Raw genomic sequence first — 23,364 nt, 5'->3', positions numbered from 1 at the left:
ATGCTTTACGAAATAGAGACAAGTGATTAAAAATGATATTATGCGGATTGGTGTGCTAGGTAATTTAGTTACATGTTATACGAGCATGTGAGCGCGAATCCTAAAGATAGATCTATCGGGCTTAACACCCCCATCCTGTAGGCTGCACTAGACATAAGAGCTAGTGGGCGGATGTTTAGTACTTCGAGGATTATTTATACACTTGTGAGTGTACTGTAGCGACCCGACCAAATCGTCATTGACGGCGCCGTCTACTTAGGTCCCGTTACGTGGTCATAAGTCTTTAAAATAACGTTTGACCAAAAGATATGTCGCATTCATTTCAAATGTAAAGGTTGTTCAAGTTTACAAGAATAGTTCCACCACAAGTTACGATACAAAGTTTTAAGTACAAATGAAACTTATGCGACACAATTTAAAAGTATCCAAAAGACGCTCCATGTATGCATATATACTCGACATCCAATGCAAGTATCAAAATAATGAGCGGAAGCATGTATCATGTATCGTTCAAGGACCTGAGAAAAACATAGAAATCTGTCAACGAAAACGTTGGTGAAATCATAGGTTTAAGTAAGTAAGTACAAGTGAACCACAAGATTTGCATCAATGAAATAATAGTAATACATTCCAAAAGTTTGTTTCACGAGCACCCAATTATCAATGCTTAACATTTCCTTCCATTGAACCCCATCACTTAGTGCTAGAACATACACTGTTTCTCGAAAATATATTTCATTCGTAAACGGTAGCGAACCGTTTGAATGAGGGTTTGTCAAACCCATATGGATCCATACAACATAAGTTCTCGCTTACACCCGGCAAGTGTAACTAATGATAATCGAATTGAGGATTTTGTTCTAAACTCGTATGTAGAATGTTTGTTTTCCTGTACTTGTGTTCACTTAGTAAAGAAATGTTTATGTTTTCTCATCCCAAATGTAAGTTCAAAAAGAGTAAGAGTGGGACTATGATCTCACCTTGAGTGCACGAGTAGTAAAGTACTTCGACAAGTAAACGTGTGCAAAGAACAATGCTAGTCTTGACCTAAACAATAGGTTTGTATCAATAACGGTAAACACGATAGGTCAAAGATGTTCAATTAGTCCTATGGCTCGTTACGACTCAATAATGTAGCATGTGAATCAAGTTGTCAGGTTTCATGCAAGATACAAGTAGTTAAGTATGTTAGAACGATTGCACAACCATTTGGTTAAGTTTGATTAAAAGTCAAACTTGGTCAAAGTCAAGTCAACGGGGTCGGGTCGGGTATCCGACAATTTTCTAAGTTATATAATCATATATGAGCATGTTGGCCAAGTTTCATGTTAATCGGAGGTCCGTAGCATAGCAAACATTTTTATGTCAAATGACCAAAGCAAACAGCCAGTTTTAGTACAATGGGACGGCGTCCCAAATGGCTAGACGGCGTCCCACAATGAAGGGTGGGACGTCGTCCTGATATCCTAGACGGCGTCTAGGTTCAAAAGGTGGGACGGCGTCCCCAGTATCTGGACGGCGTCCCGATCGGTTTCCAGGCCCTGTTTGCTGTATTCCTCAAATGGACGAACCAAAACACAAACAATCACATTTTATGATCCGCAAACAATTAGAACATGTATTTTATATCATCGGAAAGCTCTTTCGACAAGGAACGCAACTAAGCACTTTTCATCAAGCAAAAACATCATATACTATAACCAAAATCCCGCCAAGTGATCAATAAAGGTTTATTTTCAAGTTTCAAGTTCATCAATTGTAATTTAAGTTTCGGGAATCCAATTTATACATATGATATGCCGTTTTGAAGGTAATGAAACGTGTAATACAACTAAACACTTATCAATAACATTAATAAGCATTCAACGCATCAAAAGTTCGTTTTAAGAGTTGTCAAACCCTAACCAAACCTCAAAATCACTAATCACGTTAATGTAAGGTTTTCATGTCAATCAACACACCAAAACGAAGCTATTGAAGTAACTAACACTTTGAACACACAAACATTAACATCTAAACACATTTCATCATCCACAATCAAAGATTAAGCATACACTTTTCATTTTCAAGCTAGTTACACCAAAACATCAAGATCGACCATACAAATCATATATTCATGTTATACACGAGCCATAGACACTAACTAACAACATATCAAGTCAAAAACACGAATTTGAGAAATCTAGAGTTTTAGAAATGTTACCCAAAATCGATGAAGTTAGTATCAAATCGTAGAGAATGACGAGAGGATTAAGAATATGTAGTCGGATTTGTTGTGAGCTTCCAAGATTGAATTTAGATGATGATTGAATGAATTTGGAAATTGGGTGTGTTCTTGCTAGAGAGAAAGAGAGAGAGAGAGAGAGAGATGGTTGAATGGTGGTGATTGGGGTGGACTAGGTGACCTAGTCAACTAGTTTGCCCCGTGTCAATTTTAGTCCCTCGAGTTTGTAGTCGGGTGCGGAAAATACCTAAACGGAATATTTTAAAACGCGTATTAACGGGAGATGTTATAAACATATAACGGAGTTTAAATTAGTATAACGGAAAAGAAAACGGAAAAAGGCGGGATGTTACATTACCTACTCCTTAAAAGAAATTTCGTCCCGAAATTTAAGTAGGCGTAGTAGTCGTTGTTTCTTCCTCGAGATCTTGCGTTTCTGAATTCACAAATAGATGAGGATACTTCCTTTGCATTTGATCTTGTCTTTCCCAAGTAAACTCGGGTCCTCTTTTGGCGTTCCAACGAACCTTGACAATCGGGATTCGGCTTTGTTTCAATGTCTTGACGGAGGTGTCCACAATTTCAACCGGTTCCTCCACAAAATGAAGTTTGTTATCAATAGTAAGTTCTTCGAGAGGGATGATGATATCGGGTTCGGCAAGACACCTTTTCAAGTTAGATACATGGAAGGTAGGATGAACGGAGTTCAATTGAGGCGGAAGATCTAAACGATAAGCAACGGTTCCAATACGCTCCAAGATTTCGAAAGGACCAATATACCGCGGATTTAGCTTCCCGCGTTTCCCAAAACGGATTACACCCTTCCAAGGTGCGACTTTTAACATTACTCGGTCACCGACTTGAAATTCAAGATCGTTGCGTCGTTTGTCGGTATAGCTCTTTTGACGACTTCGGGCCGTCCTAAGCCTATCTCGGATTTGAACGATTTTCTCGGTGGTTTCGTGAATGAGTTCGGGTCCGGTGATTTGCACGTCGCCTACCTCGGCCCAACAAAGAGGTGAACGACATTTGCGGCCATATAGCGCTTCAAAAGGTGCGGCCTTTATACTCGCGTGATAACTATTATTATAAGAGAACTCGGCGAGAGGTAAGTGCTTGTCCCAAGCTTTTCCGAAATCAACCACGCAAGCTCGTAACATGTCCTCTAAGGTTTGAATTGTGCGTTCGCTTTGTCCATCGGTTTGAGGATGATATGCGGTGCTCATGTCTAAACGCGTTCCCAACGCTTCTTGCAAAGTACGCCAAAATCTAGAAACGAAACGGCTATCTCGGTCGGAGTTAATCGATAAAGGTACACCGTGTCGGGCTACGATCTCCTTAATGTAAAGTTGTGCAAGTTTCTCCATTTTGTCCGTTTCTTTCATGGCCAGGAAGTGTGCGGATTTGGTGAGACGGTCAACAATAACCCAAATGGTATCATAACCGCCCGTCGTTTTTGGTAGTTTGGTGATAAAATCCATCGTTATTCTTTCCCACTTCCATTGCGGGATCTCGGGTTGTTGAAGTAGTCCGGACGATCTTTGGTGTTCGGCTTTGACTTTGGAACATGTCAAACACTTGGAAACATAAGTAGCTACGTCCCTTTTGATGTTCGGCCACCAATATAGTTGTTTAAGGTTGTGGTACATCTTATTGGCACCGGGGTGAATCGAGTATCGTGACTTATGGGCTTCATCTAAAATAAGGCTTCGTAGATCCCCATAACTAGGCACCCAAATTCTTCCGGTGAAATATCGGAGTCCGGTTTCTTTAACTTCGAATCGAGAGGTGAGGACGTTCAAGTGTTCGAGAGAGATGTTTTCATCCTTGAGAGCCTCATCTTGGGCTACTCGAATTTGGCTATTAAGGTTGGTGTGAATGGTGATGTTTAAAGCTCGGACACGGAGAGGCACCGCTCTTTCTTTTCGACTTAAGGCATCGGCTACTACATTTGCCTTCCCAGGATGGTAACGAAGCTCGCAATCGTAATCGTTTAAGGTTTCAATCCACCTTCGTTGTCTCATGTTTAGTTGCTTTTGATCGAAAATGTGTTGAAGGCTTTTGTGATCGGTGAAGATAGTACTCTTGGTTCCATAAAGATAGTGTCTCCACATTTTAAGTGCAAAGACAACGGCTCCGAGTTCGAGATCATGTGTCGTATAGTTTCGTTCATGAATTTTGAGTTGTCGAGAAGCATAAGCAATGACTTTCGTTCGTTGCATCAATACACACCCAAAACCATGTTTTGAGGCATCGCAATATACAACAAAGTCATCATTGCCTTCGGGAAGTGACAAGATAGGAGCGGTGGTTAGCTTCGTTTTCAAGATTTGGAATGCGGATTCATGTTCGGTCGCCCAAATGAATTTCTTTCCCTTGTGAGTCAATGCGGTTAGAGGACGTGCAACCAAAGAGAAATTTTCGATGAATCTACGATAGTACCCGACGAGACCCAAAAATTGACGAATGTGAGTAGGAGTAGTAGGAGTCTCCCATTTGCTAATGGCTTAGATTTTCGTTGGATCGACTTTAATACCTTGGTCACTTACAACATGACCAAGAAATTGAACTTCCTTTAACCAAAATTCACACTTGGAGAATTTGGCATAGAGTTGTTCTTGTCTTAAAAGTTCAAGCACAAGTCGGAGATGTTGTTCGTGCTCTTCTTCATTTTTAGAATAGATCAATATGTCATCGATGAACACAATAACGAATTTATCGAGATACGGTTTGCACACGCGGTTCATAAGATCCATGAACACCGCCGGTGCGTTAGTGAGACCAAATGGCATGACAAGGAATTCATAACTACCATAACGAGTTCGGAAAGCGGTTTTGGAGACATCTTCCCCCTTAACCCTCAATTGATGATAACCCGAGCGGAGATCGATTTTCGAATATACACAAGACCCTTGTAGTTGATCAAAGAGGTCATCGATGCGAGGAAGAGGATATCGGTTCTTAACCGTCAATTTATTTAGTTCACGATAATCAATGCACATTCGTAGGGATCCGTCTTTCTTTTTAACAAACAAAATCGGAGCACCCCAAGGTGAATGGCTAGGTTGGATAAAACCACGATCAAGTAGTTCTTGGATTTGACTTTGCAATTCTTGCATTTCAGATGGAGCGAGTCTATATGGTGCACGTGCTACGGGTGCTGCTCCCGGAATAAGATCGATTTGGAATTCAACCGGTCGATGAGGCGGAAGACCCGGCAATTCGTCGGGAAATACATCGGAATAGTCACTAACAATTGGCACATCATCGATGTGCTTCTCATCGGACTCGACTTTCTTAACGTGAGCAAGGATCGCAAAACAACCCTTACGGAGTAGTTTTCTAACTTTAACACACGAAACGAGGTTGAGTCCGGTGCAACTCTTATCGCCATAGACGATCAAAGGTTCACCATTCTCGATAGGAATTCGGATTGCGTTAAGATCACAAAGAATGTGAGATTTCGTTTTGACTAACCAATTCATACCGATTATTACATCAAAGCTTCCTAGTTCCATGGGTATCAAATCAATTTCAAATTCCTTACCCAAAATGTTTATCGTACACCCCCGGTAATATGTGTCGGCACTTAATAGTTTCCCGTTAGCCACTTCAATGGTATAAGTGGTATCTAATGGAAGAGGTGGAGTGCTAAAAGAATGAGTCAAAGTCTTGGATACAAAGCATTTATCGGCACCCGAATCGAATAAGCAAGAGACATAAGAATTGTTGAGAAGAAACGTACCCGTGACTAGTTCAGTGTCATCCCGGGCTTCCTCGGTGTTGATGTTGAAAGCTCGGCCGCGCGTGTTGGGGTTATCTTTCTTCTTTGGGCATGCATTTCTATAATGACCTGTTTGACCACATTCGTAACAAGTGCCCGTCTTTGGTGCATTGGGCCACTTTCGAGCAACGGGAGTGGCACTTTTACAATCGTTGGCCTTATGACCAACTCCTTGGCACCGGTGGCAAATTAACTTGCCACATTCACCAAAGTGATGTTTGTTGCATTTGTTACAAAGAGGTAGGTTCCCGGCATAACCCCTCTTGCCGTCGGAGGTGTAAGGCTTCTTAGCAAGGTTGTTGTTGCTTGATTGGGAGGGTTCCCACTTTCTTTTGTTGCCGCCCGATTTATCCTCGGCCTTAGGTGCCGGAACTACGATTTCGTCAACCGTTTCAATTAGTTGGCGAGCCATGTTCATAGCGGCTTGATGAGTAGTGGGTTTGGATGACATCACCCCTTGTTTGATGCTTTTTGGAAGACCGAGCATGTAGAGCTCAATCCTTTGAGATTCGGGGTTAACAAGATTAGGACACATCAAGGATAGTTCGGCGAAGCGTTGATTATAAGCTTTAAGATCGTTTCCGACCGCTTTCAAAGCTCTTAGTTCTTCCTCAAGCTTTCGGGTTTCTTCGCGCGGAAAATATTCAACAATCATCTTTTCCGTTAGATCGGCCCAAGAGAGGGCATGAGCTTCATCGGTACCCACCGATTGAACATAGGTGTTCCACCATGTTAGAGCAATTCCGGAGAAAGTGTGAGTGGAGTATTTGACCTTGTCTTGGTCCCGACAACCGCTTATGCTAAAGACGGCTTCCGTTTGCTCAAACCATCGGGTGAGCACGACCGGTCCCCCGGTTCCATCAAAAGTGTGAGGTTTGCACCCCATGAAAGCTTTATAGGAGCATCCCTCGTTTGAGTTTCCGGCTCCATTGTTGTTGTTGTTGTGGTTGTTATTATTATTGTTGTTGGATGAGTGACCGGCCATGGCCGCATCTACGGCGGTGGCTATCATCCGTTCGAGAGCTTGTTCGGGAGTTTCATTGCGGCGTACACGACGAGGAGCCATTGTTCCTTCAAGACACAAGAATATCATTGATTAGTATTCTCAATAATACTAACCGTGATATAGAATAAAGATAAAGAGAAGTTTTTCCTCGACTCGCCTTAAATTCTTTATGTCATAATGTCGGAACGTTCATATGAGTCACCGTAATATAATCCCGGAAATTATATTACCCTGATTCATATGTGCATTCGACATCATTTCATATAGTCAAGGTGGCGTGTCAATCAAATTAAACAATGTGAGATTAAGGTGAACTAAGAGTAGATATGAGTAGAAGCGTTCGAGTATAAATGCACAAGTAGTCAAGTAATTCCTACTTCAAGTCTATATGCCGGTTGTAGTCTAGACTCACCAATGTACCCTATGACTCGGGGTCGACACCAATGAACTCTAAATCCCTACAACCAACGCTCTGATACCATCTGTAGCGACCCGACCAAATCGTCATTGACGGCGCCGTCTACTTAGGTCCCGTTACGTGGTCATAAGTCTTTAAAACAACGTTTGACCAAAAGATATGTCGCATTCATTTCAAATGTAAAGGTTGTTCAAGTTTACAAGAATAGTTCCACCACAAGTTACGATACAAAGTTTTAAGTACAAATGAAACTTATGCGACACAATTTAAAAGTATCCAAAAGACGCTCCATGTATGCATATATACTCGACATCCAATGCAAGTATCAAAATAATGAGCGGAAGCATGTATCATGTATCGTTCAAGGACCTGAGAAAAACATAGAAATCTGTCAACGAAAATGTTGGTGAAATCATAGGTTTAAGTAAGTAAGTACAAGTGAACCACAAGATTTGCATCAATGAAATAATAGTAATACATTCCAAAAGTTTGTTTCACGAGCACCCAATTATCAATGCTTAACATTTCCTTCCATTGAACCCCATCACTTAGTGCTAGAACATACACTGTTTCTCGAAAATATATTTCATTCGTAAACGGTAGCGAACCGTTTGAATGAGGGTTTGTCAAACCCATATGGATCCATACAACATAAGTTCTCGCTTACACCCGGCAAGTGTAACTAATGATAATCGAATTGAGGATTTTGTTCTAAACTCGTATGTAGAATGTTTGTTTTCCTGTACTTGTGTTCACTTAGTAAAGAAATGTTTATGTTTTCTCATCCCAAATGTAAGTTCAAAAAGAGTAAAAGTGGGACTATGATCTCACCTTGAGTGCACGAGTAGTAAAGTACTTCGACAAGTAAACGTGTGCAAAGAACAATGCTAGTCTTGACCTAAACAATAGGTTTGTATCAATAACGGTAAACACGATAGGTCAAAGATGTTCAATTAGTCCTATGGCTCGTTACGACTCAATAATGTAGCATGTGAATCAAGTTGTCATGTTTCATGCAAGATACAAGTATAAAAGCATGTTAGAACGATTGCACAACCATTTGGTTAAGTTTGATTAAAAGTCAAACTTGGTCAAAGTCAAAGTCAACGGGGTCGGGTTGGGTATCCGACAATTTCCTAAGTTATATAATCATATATGAGCATGTTGGCCAAGTTTCATGTTAATCGGAGGTCCGTAGCATAGCAAACATTTTTATGTCAAATGACCAAAGCAAACAGCCAGTTTTAGTACAATGGGACGGCGTCCCAAATGGCTAGACGGCGTCCCACAATGAAGGGTGGGACGTCGTCCTGATATCCTAGACGGCGTCTAGGTTCAAAAGGTGGGACGGCGTCCCCAGTATCTGGACGGCGTCCCGATCGGTTTCCAGGCCCTGTTTGCTGTATTCCTCAAATGGACGAACCAAAACACAAACAATCACATTTTATGATCCGCAAACAATTAGAACATGTATTTTATATCATCGGAAAGCTCTTTCGACAAGGAACGCAACTAAGCACTTTTCATCAAGCAAAAACATCATATACTATAACCGAAATCCCGCCAAGTGATCAATAAAGGTTTATTTTCAAGTTTCAAGTTCATCAATTGTAATTTAAGTTTCGGGAATCCAATTTATACATATGATATGCCGTTTTGAAGGTAATGAAACGTGTAATACAACTAAACACTTATCAATAACATTAATAAGCATTCAACGCATCAAAAGTTCGTTTTAAGAGTTGTCAAACCCTAACCAAACCTCAAAATCACTAATCACGTTAATGTAAGGTTTTCATGTCAATCAACACACCAAAACGAAGCTATTGAAGTAACTAACACTTTGAACACACAAACATTAACATCTAAACACATTTCATCATCCACAATCAAAGATTAAGCATACACTTTTCATTTTCAAGCTAGTTACACCAAAACATCAAGATCGACCATACAAATCATATATTCATGTTATACACGAGCCATAGACACTAACTAACAACATATCAAGTCAAAAACACGAATTTGAGAAATCTAGAGTTTTAGAAATGTTACCCAAAATCGATGAAGTTAGTATCAAATCGTAGAGAATGACGAGAGGATTAAGAATATGTAGTCGGATTTGTTGTGAGCTTCCAAGATTGAATTTAGATGATGATTGAATGAATTTGGAAATTGGGTGTGTTCTTGCTAGAGAGAGAGAGAGAGATGGTTGAATGGTGGTGATTGGGGTGGACTAGGTGACCTAGTCAACTAGTTTGCCCCGTGTCAATTTTAGTCCCTCGAGTTTGTAGTCGGGTGCGGAAAATACCTAAACGGAATATTTTAAAACGCGTATTAACGGGAGATGTTATAAACATATAACGGAGTTTAAATTAGTATAACGGAAAAGAAAACGGAAAAAGGCGGGATGTTACATGAATCATAACGTTCCATTACAAACTCAGCATGACTTACTGTAATATAATCACGTTGATCAAGTGTCATTATATTATACTAACTCATGCATCAATTTCCAACACTACTTCAAAATCATTCATAATTCAAACTCGAATTTTAAAGGAATTTAGAAACTAAAGTAGTTTCCTTTATGATGTAATATAGATAGAACGAAGAGATAAATAATTTCGGACGAGAATATTTATGAAAATATCTTCAGAAATATCAAAGATATTTATGATGATATTTTGGAATTTCCAATTTCGATGGTTGATGAAGAAAGATTTTCCGCAAGATTTTAACATGAATACGGAGCAAGATATTCGTTGAAGGTTTCATCGGATCTAGAATTACCTGGATTCTTTGAATATATGATATGGTCCTTGTATTTGGCCTTGGTCTCCTTATGGTTTGCTCAATCTGTTTTTTCTGTACCAAATTTTCTATCGAGCGTTCCTAACACTCCCTTCTTTATCATCAAACTTTTGGCCGTTTAGACCATCTACAATTTTTCTGTTTCCTCTGCATTTAATGCTACGATATCTGAATCATCGGTTATCAATCTGAGGTGGTTTCAGGAGAATTGTGTTTTTAGATGATTAAACGCTGATGGTAATATGGTGGAATATAAAAGGTTCCCTGGTAACAATAAAAGAGTACACATATATATCAAGGTTATAATAAGGTTGTTTTGAATGAAAAGTCGAAGTTGACTTGCTGAAGCTGTGACAAAATTTACTACTTTGAAAGGGATTGTAAAGTTATTTTGGGTAATAATAATCCTAAAGGATCTAACACAGATACGTGTTAAACGTTTACTCATGTTCCGAGTGTTTTCAGGTGCATAATTATATGCATTAATCTTTTCTTCCGTAGATGAAGTGCAGTTGGTTCATCCTCTTCATTGAGGTGTTTTCAAGAATCATGAAAGGTTTGAACGCAGATTGTAATCGTCAAGATACAAATGAGGGTTAAGATGAAATCAAGTGGCAAACTTGAAGAAATGTTTAGTTTCATATGTTATAATCAATATTTTAATTCATTTTAATTGTCCAATTTTATTAGTCCACAGTCGATAGTCCACAGTTAACAGTCCGATAATTCATATATAGTTTAATATACAATATTTGAATTAATTAATACGTATCGTGACCCGTGTACATATCTCAGACTCGATCACAACTCAAAGTATATATATTATTATAGAATCAACCTCAACCCTGTATAGCTAACTCGATCATTACTGCATATGGAGTGTCTATGGTTATTCCAAATAATATATATAGATGCGTCAATATGATATGTCAAAACCTTATATACGTGTCCCGATATTTGAAGTGCGTAAAATAAATAACAGAAATTAAATGACGATAAATAAAATTGCGAGAATATAAATTGCGATAAATAAAATGTAACCAGTTAGCTAGGAACAGTTAGCTAGGAACAATTAGTGTGGATTCTTAACAAAGTTCTTCTCATAGTTAATTTGTTTGTTTCTAACAAATTTTATTTTGTCCAATGTTTTCCTCATTATGCCTCTTGTTGGATTCTGATAGGTCAAAATACAAATATGAAATTGAATGAAAATGGTTATTCCGTGGTGAACAGATTCGTATATCTGTGGATGTAGGTAGGATAGTAAATGACTGTTGAATCAGATTCGAAGAATGTACAATGTAACTTATTAATGTGAAATCTAAATATTCCTCGGGTATTACCTACCCGTTAAAATATTTTCACCATTAACTGTTTGTACAAAAGAATTTTTTTAATTACAATCTTTATGAAAATATATATACATATATATTTTCTTCAGATGTAATCATGGATTTAATGAGTCAATATGATATTAATCTCATTTGATTTACCATTAGAACTAGAATATATAGTCTCTAAAACATTAGAGATTACATAACCGTCATGTCGAACGAAGATAAATGATATAGAACGTCATGTAGAACGATGATTATACTCGAGGTACAGAATGAGATGTTGAGGCATGTGATGTTGAAACTTGGGTTGTTGGTGGTACTGGTATTGATATTGGTGATACTGTTGGTGCCGGTGATGTTGTTAAAGCTGGTACGTTTTGCACTATATTTTCCAAGGCTATAACTCGGGCGTGAAGCTCGTTGACTTCTTCTATTATACTGGGATGATTGTTGGTTCGGACGAGCGGATAAATGAGGTTTAGAATCTGAGATAGTATATGATCGTGATGAGATACTCTGGAAATGAGAGAGAAAATGGTGTCTCGAACAGGTTCGCCGGTAAACGCTTCAGGTTCATTGTCAAGAGGTGAATTCGGTTGGTGGAAGGAATCGCCTTCTTCGCGTCTCCATTGATTAAGTCGACTATGAACCCATCAGATGAATTGGGGATGGCTGATTGATTGATTCATTATGGTGACACCGCTTTCGGAGCTTAGGTGAATATTCATGCCGGAATAGCTGTCGGAATAGCTATCGAAATCTGAGGGACTCGAACTGGTTGAGGGATTCATCTCGTACGATCAGATGAAGGATTTTCGATAAGAAATAGATTATAGGATGTAGATTAGTACCCTGCAATACATAATTTACATATGCATATATAATACTAAAATCTCATAAGTTACGGAGGAATCTATGGAAGCTGTCAGGCAAAGGTAACAATAACAGATACGCTAAGATATTAATTTACCTATACACTGTCTATGCAATAGAGGCAGTAAGACGTGTCTAGACTTTAAGGATGATAAGCAAATAATTTTCAACACTAAACGATAAGCAAAACTTTTGACATGCAGACACGGTCGAAGTCCAGACCCACTAATGCATCTAAACAACTATCAGTTAGACACACTAATGCAAGACCTGGTTCTCTAAGACCATCGCTCTGATACCACATGTAATGATCAGTCCTAATCCATAAGAACGAATACAATAACATATGATTACATTGCGAGGTACTTGACCTCTATATGATACATTTTACAAACATTGCATTCGTTTTTAAAAGACAAACTTTCATTACAACGAAAGTTGACAGGAATGCATACCATTTCATAATATATCCAATTATAATTGACTTAATCATAATCTTTACAGAACTCATCGACTTGAATGCAACGTCTTTTGAAATATTCCTTGAACGACTCCAAGTAATATCTCTAATATGAGCAAATGCACAGCGGAAGATTTCTTTCATACCTGAGAATAAACATGCTTTAAAGTGTCAACCAAAAGGTTGGTGAGTTCATTAGTTTATCATAATCAATCATTTCCATCATTTTAATAGACCATAAGATTTTCATTTCCATTTTTCATAAATATACGTCCCATGCATAGAGACAAAAATCATTCATATGGATTGAACACCTGGTAACCGACATTAACCAGATGCATATAAGAATATCCCCTATCATTTTGGGACATCCATCGGACATGATAAAATAACATCGAAGTACTAAAGCATCCGCTACAACGGATGGGGTCTGTTAGGCCCAATAGATCTATCTTTAGGATTCGCGTGAATTAGTAGACTGTTTTACTAATTCTTAGGCTACCAAGCAAAAGGGGCATATTCGGCTTCGATCATTCAACCATATAATGGGGTTTCGATTACTTGTGTCTATTTCGTAAAACATTTATAAAAGCGCATGTATTCTCAGTCCCAAAAATATATATTGCAAAAGTATTTAAAAAGGGAGTAATGAAACTCACAATACTGTATTTTGTAGTAAAAATACATATGACGGTATTGAACAACTGAACAATGCAGGATTGACCTCGGATTCACGAACCTATATCATTTATATGTATATATTAACACATATAATGGTAATCGAACAATTTATGTATTATTAGTGTATTAATTGTTACTTTAGTTATGTTTTTCATTAATAACCTAATTAGTTACATTTATTTATATTTATTGTAAAAATATTAATATAGTTATGTTATATGTAGTAAATATGCTTTTATATAACTAATAGTTATTTGATAAAATAATATTGATAATAATAGATAAAAGGTGTTTCATCCTATAATAATAATAATAATAATAATAATAATAATAATAATAATAATAATAATAATAATAATAATAATAATAATAATAATAATAATAATAATGATAAAAATGATACTTTTACTAATGATGATAGAAAAATGATAATTTTTATAATAATATAAATTTTGATAAAAATGATAATAATAATAATAATAATGGTTTTAATACTTATAACTATGATAATAATAATAATAAGTGTTATACTACTAATAATAACAATAATATCAATAACAATAATAATAATCATAGTAATAACATTAGTAATAATAATCACATAAATGATAATCAAAATAATAATAATAATAATAATAATAATAATAATAATAATAATAATAATAATAATAATAATAATAATAATAATAATAATAATAATAATAAAAGCTACCTTAAAAGGCTTTAAGAAAAATAACTGCTCGCCCCCAGGTTCGAACCCACGACCTCTCGCTTAACGACCACCCACCAAACCATTTAAGTGATCGATTGTTTTTGAATCAATCCCTCATTTAATTCTTTTGTAATACTTGTTGTCTTAATAAATACACTTAAAAATCAACTGTGATATTGATAGATAGACAAAGAATCACAGTTTGTCAAATTTCTAATAGTAATACACACTAACACTAATATGAACGTACATCAATTCAAAAAGTAATATTAAAGAAGTAATTGCAGCCACCCTGTTTGGCATGTATCTACCGACACTATTTCCCGGACTAAATTTCGTACTCCGTTGTAAATTAATGGCGGATAAAAAGTGTTCAGAAAAATCCCATATTTTTAAATTAACTATATTTATTTATTTTGATCATTATGGTATAAAATTCAGTCATTAATTTAATAAATAAAAATTACATCAACTGTCCCTATCTTTTATGGGTAAAATATAAAAAGTGTTAAAATTAAATAATTAGGTCCTAAATATACTCTTAATAAGCCTATAACTTATATAACTCATTTTCATATCACCGTTTATTTTAAAATCACATAAGTTCCTTTTTAACTCGTTTACTATTAATCGAATTACAATTGAGCGTTACCATTGTTTACTAAATAACTTCGAAAACACAAAATATATTTAATATACTTATTATGTATATATATATATATATTTATTTTATATAATAAATTTTATTATCTCTTATATTATTTTATAATTTAAATCATATATTTCAAAGTATTATATATATATTTATATATTTAAATATATATGTATTTATTTATTTATATATAATAGTTCGTGAATCGTCGGAAACGGTCGAAGTTAATTTGATTGTATGAAAACAGTTCAAAAATTTGAGACTCAACATTACAGACTTTACTTTATCGTATCTGAAACATATATAGATTAAGTTTAAATTTGGTCAGAAATTCCCGGGTCGTCACAGTACCTAGTGTTTATCATCTTCGTTGCGTCTACGTACTTTCCTGCAATATTGAATCACAATATTGATACGTGAGCATTCATATCTTATCTTTTATATATTAAAAGTGTATCCATGTCTAGTGCTCGAGTATATATGTTTATGCATGCTTGTATGCTAAATTTTGAATTGCTACAGTACCCGAAAAGCTACAGTGTTTTCGAAAATCACTATTTGCTACAGTAACTTTGCTACAGTAAAACACTATTTTAAAATAAAAATGTATATATGAGACGATGATTTATAGAAGTAAATAACCAAAACACTTAATTGATTAAAGCTACACTTCGAGTGACATAGTTTATTAATGATTAAGTTTAATTTTTGATAAAGGTACACGTCGCGTAATGAAAAGTACTAGTTTTCTAAGCGTACGAAAATGTATTCGAGAAACCGGAACCGGGACATAAGTCAAGTAACAACGTACGAGTCAACGGACCAAAAATTACAAGTCAACTATGCACGTGAATATAATATAATATATAATTAATTATATAAATTAAATATATTATATTTATATTATAATAAAATGTAGACAAGCTAGTGTACAAAACGATTGTGAGCTGGATCCCATAGCCATGCGATCGCATGGCCTAGGAGGCTAAACCCCATGCGATCGCATGGGGTACTGTTTCAAGTCAGGTACTATAAAAGCTCGATCTGGTTCCAGCTGAATCTATCTATCCCTCTTTCTCTAATATTACTCCGTATATTTATTTAATTTATTTAATTTAATTTATTATTATTATTATTACTATTATTATTATTATTATTATTATTATTATTATTAAGATTAATATTATTATTAATATTATTATTATTATTAGTAGTATAATAATTATTAGTATTGTACATAAAATACTACGACGAGGTTATGTCCAAATGATTTCAAAATGGTTTTCGAGCAAGATAGAGCTAAGGAAACTATGGGTTATAACTATGGAGGTTATGGGTAATGTTCGTGGGTATTGTTCGCAAGTCAAACCTAGTGTTTATCATCTTCGTTGCGTCTACGTACTTTCCTGCAATATTGAATCACAATATTGATATGTGAGCATTCATATCTTATCTTTTATATATTAAAAGTATATCCATGTCTAGTGCTCGAGTATATATGTTTATGCATGCTTGTATGCTAAATTTCGTCGTTAAACAGTTTATGATGAATCACGAATTAAATACATAAATTACTGATAAAAGGTATATGATATGCATGTTTTTGGAAAGCTGGCGAAAAATCAATAACTTTTCATTTAGAAATCGCGAAATTTCGATGAACGAATTTAAAGATATGGTCAACTGAATTATGATTAACATTAATTGAATTGCTTTTGAATCTGCAATTGATATTTAAACAACTTGTTTATAAGATTGATAAATTGGATTTTCAAATATTACTAATCGAGTAAATGAATTTCTATATAAGGCACGTCTCGTCTTGTTGAGCAATTGTCAAAATTGATTGTTTTATCATATTTTAAAGCCTTATAAAAACTATAGTTTAAGTTTACAAGAATTGGGAAACTATGTGAAATGTTAGGGCTTGACATCCCCGTCTGTTCCAGGTATAGAAACCCTAGCCTGAACTATAAAACAGACGTATGCTATTTGAGTTTAGTACACGTTGGTTTGCGTGTATTGTACATGTTGGTTGCATGTATGTTAAAACAGGGGTATTTATTATATAGACGTTAAAGTTTAGTTACCAGGGTGCTCAACTTTGTAGAATATTTTGATAAACGTTTCTGGATAAAACAAATGAAATCTTGTGATCCACCTTTATATACAGATTATACGAAACATTAAAACTATGAACTCACCAACCTTTGTGTTGACACTTGTTAGCATGTTTATTCTCAGGTTCCCTAGAAGTCTTCCGCTGTTTGCTTATATGTTATACAAGATATGTGCATGGAGTCATACATGCTTTATTCGAGAAAACGTTGCATTCACAAATCATCACCATCTATCTTATTTTGACTGCATTGTCAATAGAAGTATTATTGTAAACTATTATATTACAGTGATTGTCTATATGTAGAAATCATCAAATGTCGAAAATCTTTGATTTAAATATTCATTTATGGTGTGCCTTTTCAAAAGAATGCAATGTTTACAAAACGTATCATATAGAGTTCAAATACCTCGCAATAAAATCGATGAATGACGTGTTCGTCCAAGTGGATTTGGAGCGATCGTCACAAATTACATAATATTTTATATAAAGTTAAATCAGAAAAAAATAAAAAAAATTAAATAAGATTCGAGCCTGGTACTGTAGCAGCCCAATAATCAGATCCAGAATTCTGGGCCATGCGATCGCATGGCTGAGGTGTACTAAACTCATGCGACCGCATGACAGGGTCTGACAGCTGAAACCTAGTACGTAATTAATACGGTTTAGGGTTTAAATTAATTATTATTATTATTATTATTATTAACGTAATTAGGGTTTTATTTAATTAATTAGTTTTTAAGTTTAGTTTTAATTTATATTTAGTAATATTGAGTTTTAATATTGTTATTAATTATAAAATTAATACTTTTATAAAATAATAATTTAAAAATAATATTTTTATAAAAATAAGTAATTTTATCATTTTTTGTCTCTTTTTATAAATTGTATATTTTAATCTTTTAATTTGTAATTTGTATTTTTATCGTTCGTAATTAGTTTTAAACTTAGTATTTTTCCATAGTTATTGTATATTTCTAGATTTTTAGGCTTTGCCGTAAAATCCCTTAAGTGCTTTTTCTTTAGATTAAGATTTAGGCGCCTTAGAATTTTACGACGTCGCTTATCGCTTTAATTTTAAATAAATTTTAGTGCCTTTTAAGTTATTGCCGTTTTGGGTATAGAATTCCTTTAAGCTTTAATACCTTTAGACGCAACTTTTAATTTTTAGTTTTTTAAGTTTCGACGCTCTACTTTCTTAATATTATTTTTCGACTTTTTGTTTTCGACGTTTGTTTTTCGACCTCTTATTTTTCGACGCGCTTTTTCTTTCTCATTTCTACGCTCTAGTTTTTAGGACATAGAATTTTCTTTATTTTCTTTAAATTTCAACAAAAAATTATTTTAAGCGGTTAAATTGATAGACATCCAAAATTTGCTGGTTCATAGTAATAGTTGGATTTGTTAGTGGCGAGTTGTGGGCTTCCGATTTAAAGGGTCCGGGCTACCTGCTGCATCTATTGGCTATTCGAAACGTGAGAAAAATCAGAAAAGTCTATTAATTTGATAACTTATATAATTTTTATCTTTATAACTAATAGGATATTCTGTGAATGCACCGAGCAAAACGTTCACCACCTTTCATACGTTCACCACCTGTAACTCGATCAAGACATCTAGCCAATATCGTCACCGTTGATTTTTCTTTAGAATCATCATCAAGTCGACCGAGTACTCCAATTCAAATTTCTGATAATCCATTCTTTGAACCCGACCTCACAATTGAGAACCCGGAGGATATTCAAGGACAATTCAGAGATCCTGAACCACTAATCATTCCTCCTGAACCACAAATTACGCATCTAGAGATTGTTGAGGAAGAAACCATTAAATCAGAATCCTCTAGTGATTCAGATTCAACAATTTCAATCATGGAAAATCAGGAATCTCTAAGTATGGAAGATGGAATGAGAGCTACACGCACTGGCCAAGGTCATGCCATTACTCAACCAGACATTAATGCACCAGATTATGAAATCAAAGGACAAATCCTACATATGGTAACTAATCAATGCCAATTTAGTGGTACATTAAAAGAAGATCCAAACGAACATCTTCGAACTTTTAATAGGATCTGTACTCTATTTAAAATCAGAGAAGTTGAGGATGAACAGATCTATCTCATGTTGTTTCCCTGGACTTTAAAGGGAGAAGCTAAAGATTGGTTAGAATCGTTACCCGAAGGAGCGATTGATACATGAGATGTTTTAGTTGAGAAATTTCTTAAAAGATTCTTTCCGGCATCTAAAGCCGTGAGACTTCAAGGAGAAATTGTTACGTTCACACAAAAGCCAAATGAAACATTATATGAGGCGTGGACAAGATTCGGAAAGTTGTTAAGAGGATGTCCTCAACATGGTTTAGACACTTATCAAATAGTACAAATATTATACCAAGGATGCGACGTTGCTACAAGAAAAGACATCGACACAGCAGCTGGTGGTTCCATTATGAAGAAACCGCAACTGAAGCTCACAAAATTATTGATAACACAGCCTCCCACTCACATGAGTGGCATCAAGAAAAATATATTTTTCGATCATCTAAAGCGGCTAGAGCCGATTCTAGCCATGAATTTGATTCCATTTCTGCAAAGTTAGACGATTTCGAGAGACGAATGGAAAAGATGACTACAGATATTCACGCAATACGAATAAGTTGTGAGCAGTGTGGAGGACCACATTTGACAAAAGATTGTCTCAGTATTGAACAAACAATGGAACAAAGAGAGAATATTTCATACATGAACCAAAGGCCGGGAAATAATTATCAAAATAATTATCAACCGCCAAGACCAAACTACAATCAAAATCAGAATTATAACCGAAATGTTCCATACAACAACCAACAAGGTCCTAGTAATCAACAAGTATCTAATAATACTTACAATCAGCAAAGACCTATTTTTCCAAATAAACCACCACAAACCGATGATAAAAAGCCAATTTTAGAAGATATGATGTCGAAGCTAGTTGAATCTCAAACTCAGTTTTTCACATCTCAGAAACAAACTAATGAACAAAATGCTCAAGCATTTAGAAATCAACAAGCTTCTATCCAAAATCTGGAACAAGAAGTAAGCACCCTATCGAGGTTGATAGGTGAAAGAAAACCGGGGATTCTACCTAGCGATACAAATGCTAACCCCTGAAATGAAACAGCTAAAGCCATTACCACAAGAAGTGGTATTACACTTAAACCATCTGAAATACCTGTAATTTCTGATGACTCTATTCCTACTACACAGGGACCACAGCCGGAGCAAGAGAAGGAAACGGAACCGGAAGTTGAAAAGGTTAATGAAGATAACACAGTTAAGGCTAAACCTTATGTTAAACCATACCAACCACCGCTTCCTTACCCGAGTAAAATGAGAAAAGAAAGACTTGAAGCCGAGCAATCCAAATTCTTGGATATGTTTAAACAAATAAATGTCAATCTTCCTTTCATTGATGTGATTTCAGGAATGCCAAGATACGCTAAATTCCTGAAAGATCTAATCACAAATAAAAAGAAAATGGAAGAACTCTCGGTTGTTACTATGAATGCTAATTGTTCTGCAGTGAATAAGCTACCAGAAAAATTATCAGATCCAGGAAGTTTCACAATTCCATGTTTTCTGGGTAGTCTTAGTTCAATAGAAGCATTAGCAGACTTAGGTACTAGTATAAATTTAATGCCGTATTCACTATACACTAAACTAGACCTTGGAGAATTGAAACTAACAAGAATAAGCATACAACAAGCCGATCGATCAGTAAAATATCCTAGAGGGATAATTGAAAACATGCTAGTTAAAGTTGGTGCTTTAGTATTTTCAGTAGACTTTGTTATTCTGGACATGGAAGAAGATTCCTGAGTTCCTCTCATATTAGGAAGACCATTCTTAAACACGGCCAAAGCAATAATAGACGTGTTTGGTAAGAAACTGACCCTAAGTATAGAGGACGAGAGTGTTACCTTTTCTGTTGATAGAGCCATGCAACAACTGCAATCTACAGATGATACATGTTATTATGTTCAAACTATAGATTCACATGCAGAATTGTTACAAGAATTTCCAGAATTACAAGGAACAGAAGAATGTTCTTTAGGAGAAGGAACTGAACCAATTGATGAAGCTGAAATGTTAGCCACACTCATGGCTAATGAATACGAACCAACAATAGAAGAACTTCAAATGCTAAAAGAGGAAGACAGATATCGATACAAATCATCGATAGAAGAACCACCGATATTAGAATTAATACCACTTCCAAACCATTTGGAATACGCTTATTTACATGGTGAATTTGAATTACCTGTAATAATATCGTCTTCTCTTACGGAAAATGAAAAATCTCAACTCATTTCTGTACTAAAAGCTCATAAACCAGCTATTGCATGGAAGATTCATGACATTAAAGGTATAAGTCCTTCGTATTGCACACATAAAATTCTTATGGAAGAAAATCATAAAACCTATGTGCAACGCCAACGAAGACTAAATCCAAATATGCAAGATGTTGTTAAGAAAGAAATTATTAAAGTGCTCAATGTAGGTTTAATTTATCCAATCTCTGATAGTCCATGGGTAAGCCCAATTCAATGTGTACCTAAGAAGGGTGGCATGACTGTCATCACAAATGAAAATGATGAGCTTATTCCTACTAGGACTGTAACAGGATGGCGTGTTTGTATTGATTATAGAAAATTAAATGACGCCACCAGAAAAGATCACTTTCCCTTACCTTTCATTGATCAAATGTTGGAAAGATTAGCTGGGAATAGTTACTATTGTTTTCTTGAAAGTTTCTCCGGATACTTTCAAATTCCAATCGCACCCGAGGACCTAGAGTAAACCACCTTCACGTGCCCTTATGGTACTTTTGCTTACAAACGCATGCCATTTGGACTTTGCAACGCCCCTGCAACCTTTCAAAGGTGCATGATGGCGATTTTTCACGACATGATAGAAGAATGCATGGAAGTTTTCATGGATGACTTTTCAGTCTTCGGTGATACTTTTGAAACATGTCTAGTTAATCTTGAACGAATGCTTATTAGATGCGAACAATCAAATCTAGTACTTAATTGGGAGAAATGCCATTTCATGGTTAAAGAAGGCATCGTTCTTGGTCATAAAATTTCAAAGGAAGGAATTGAAGTGGATAGAGCTAAAGTAGATGTAATTGCTAAACTTCCACATCTCACCAATATTAGAGGAATTAGGAGTTTTCTAGGGTATGCCAGTTTTTACCGACGTTTCATAAAAGATTTTTCTAAAATGGCCACTCCTATGAATAAACTTCTTGAAAAGGATGCTCCATTCATCTTTTCGGATGAATGCATCAAATCTTTTAATATTCTTAAAGAAAAACTCACTAATGCGCCGATCATGATAACTCCAGATTGGAATCTACCATTTGAACTCATGTGCGATGCAAGTGATTTTGCAATGGGAGCCGTTTTAGGACAAAGGATTGAAAAACGATTTCAACCTATTTATTACGCTAGTAAGACATTACAATGAGCACAAACGAATTACACAACTACTGAAAAAGAACTCCTTGCTATTGTCTTTGCTTTTGAAAAATTTCGTTCATATCTCGTTCTAGCTAAAACGGTGGTCTATACTGATCATTCTGCTCTTAGATACCTATTTGCAAAACAAGATGTCAAACCACGATTAATCAGTTGGATCTTACTCTTACAAGAGTTCGATATTGAAATCCAAGACAAAAAGGGAGCAGAAAATCTCGCAGCTGATCACCTTTCTCGCCTTGAAAATCCCGAATTAGAAGTTCTAAATGAATCGGCTATACAAGATAACTTTTCTGATGAATATCTTTTGAAGATCGATTACAGTGAAATTCCATGGTTTGCAGACTATGAAAACTACTTAGTATGTGGATTCCTTGGAAAAGGTTTATCGTACCAAAAACAAAAGAAATTCTTTAGTGATATAAAACACTATTTTTGGGAAGATCCACATTTGTTTAAAAGTTGTCCCGATGGAATAATATGCCGATGTGTATTCGGGGATGAAGCTAGTCAAATCTTAAACCATTGTCACACAGGACCAACAGGAGGGCATTATGGGCCTCAACTCACAGCAAGGAAAGTCTACGATGCTGGATTCTATTGGCCTTCAATTTTCAAAGACGCACACCTTCTTTGTAAATCCTGTGATGCATGTCAAAGGGCCGGAAAAATAAGTCAACGTGATGAAATGCCACAAAATGTCATTCAAGTATGTGAAGTATTTGACGTTTGGGGTATTGACTTTATGGGTTCATTTCTAA

The 23,364-nt window shown here is 35.6% G+C and overlaps 1 non-coding gene across 1 annotated transcript; it reads right to left on the bottom strand.

Moving 5' to 3' along the window:
• Window positions 1–19,335: 19,335 nt before the first annotated feature.
• LOC139886897 (small nucleolar RNA R71) lies at window positions 19,336–19,442 on the bottom strand. The gene has a single exon (XR_011772757.1). It is a non-coding gene; the product is annotated as a small nucleolar RNA R71 (small nucleolar RNA).
• Window positions 19,443–23,364: the final 3,922 nt, after the last annotated feature.

This window comes from Rutidosis leptorrhynchoides, chromosome 1 (assembly GCF_046630445.1).
Source record: "Rutidosis leptorrhynchoides isolate AG116_Rl617_1_P2 chromosome 1, CSIRO_AGI_Rlap_v1, whole genome shotgun sequence".
In the NCBI taxonomy this organism is placed as follows: Eukaryota; Viridiplantae; Streptophyta; class Magnoliopsida; order Asterales; family Asteraceae; genus Rutidosis; species Rutidosis leptorrhynchoides.
This window is presented reverse-complemented; position numbering and strand designations above follow the sequence as displayed.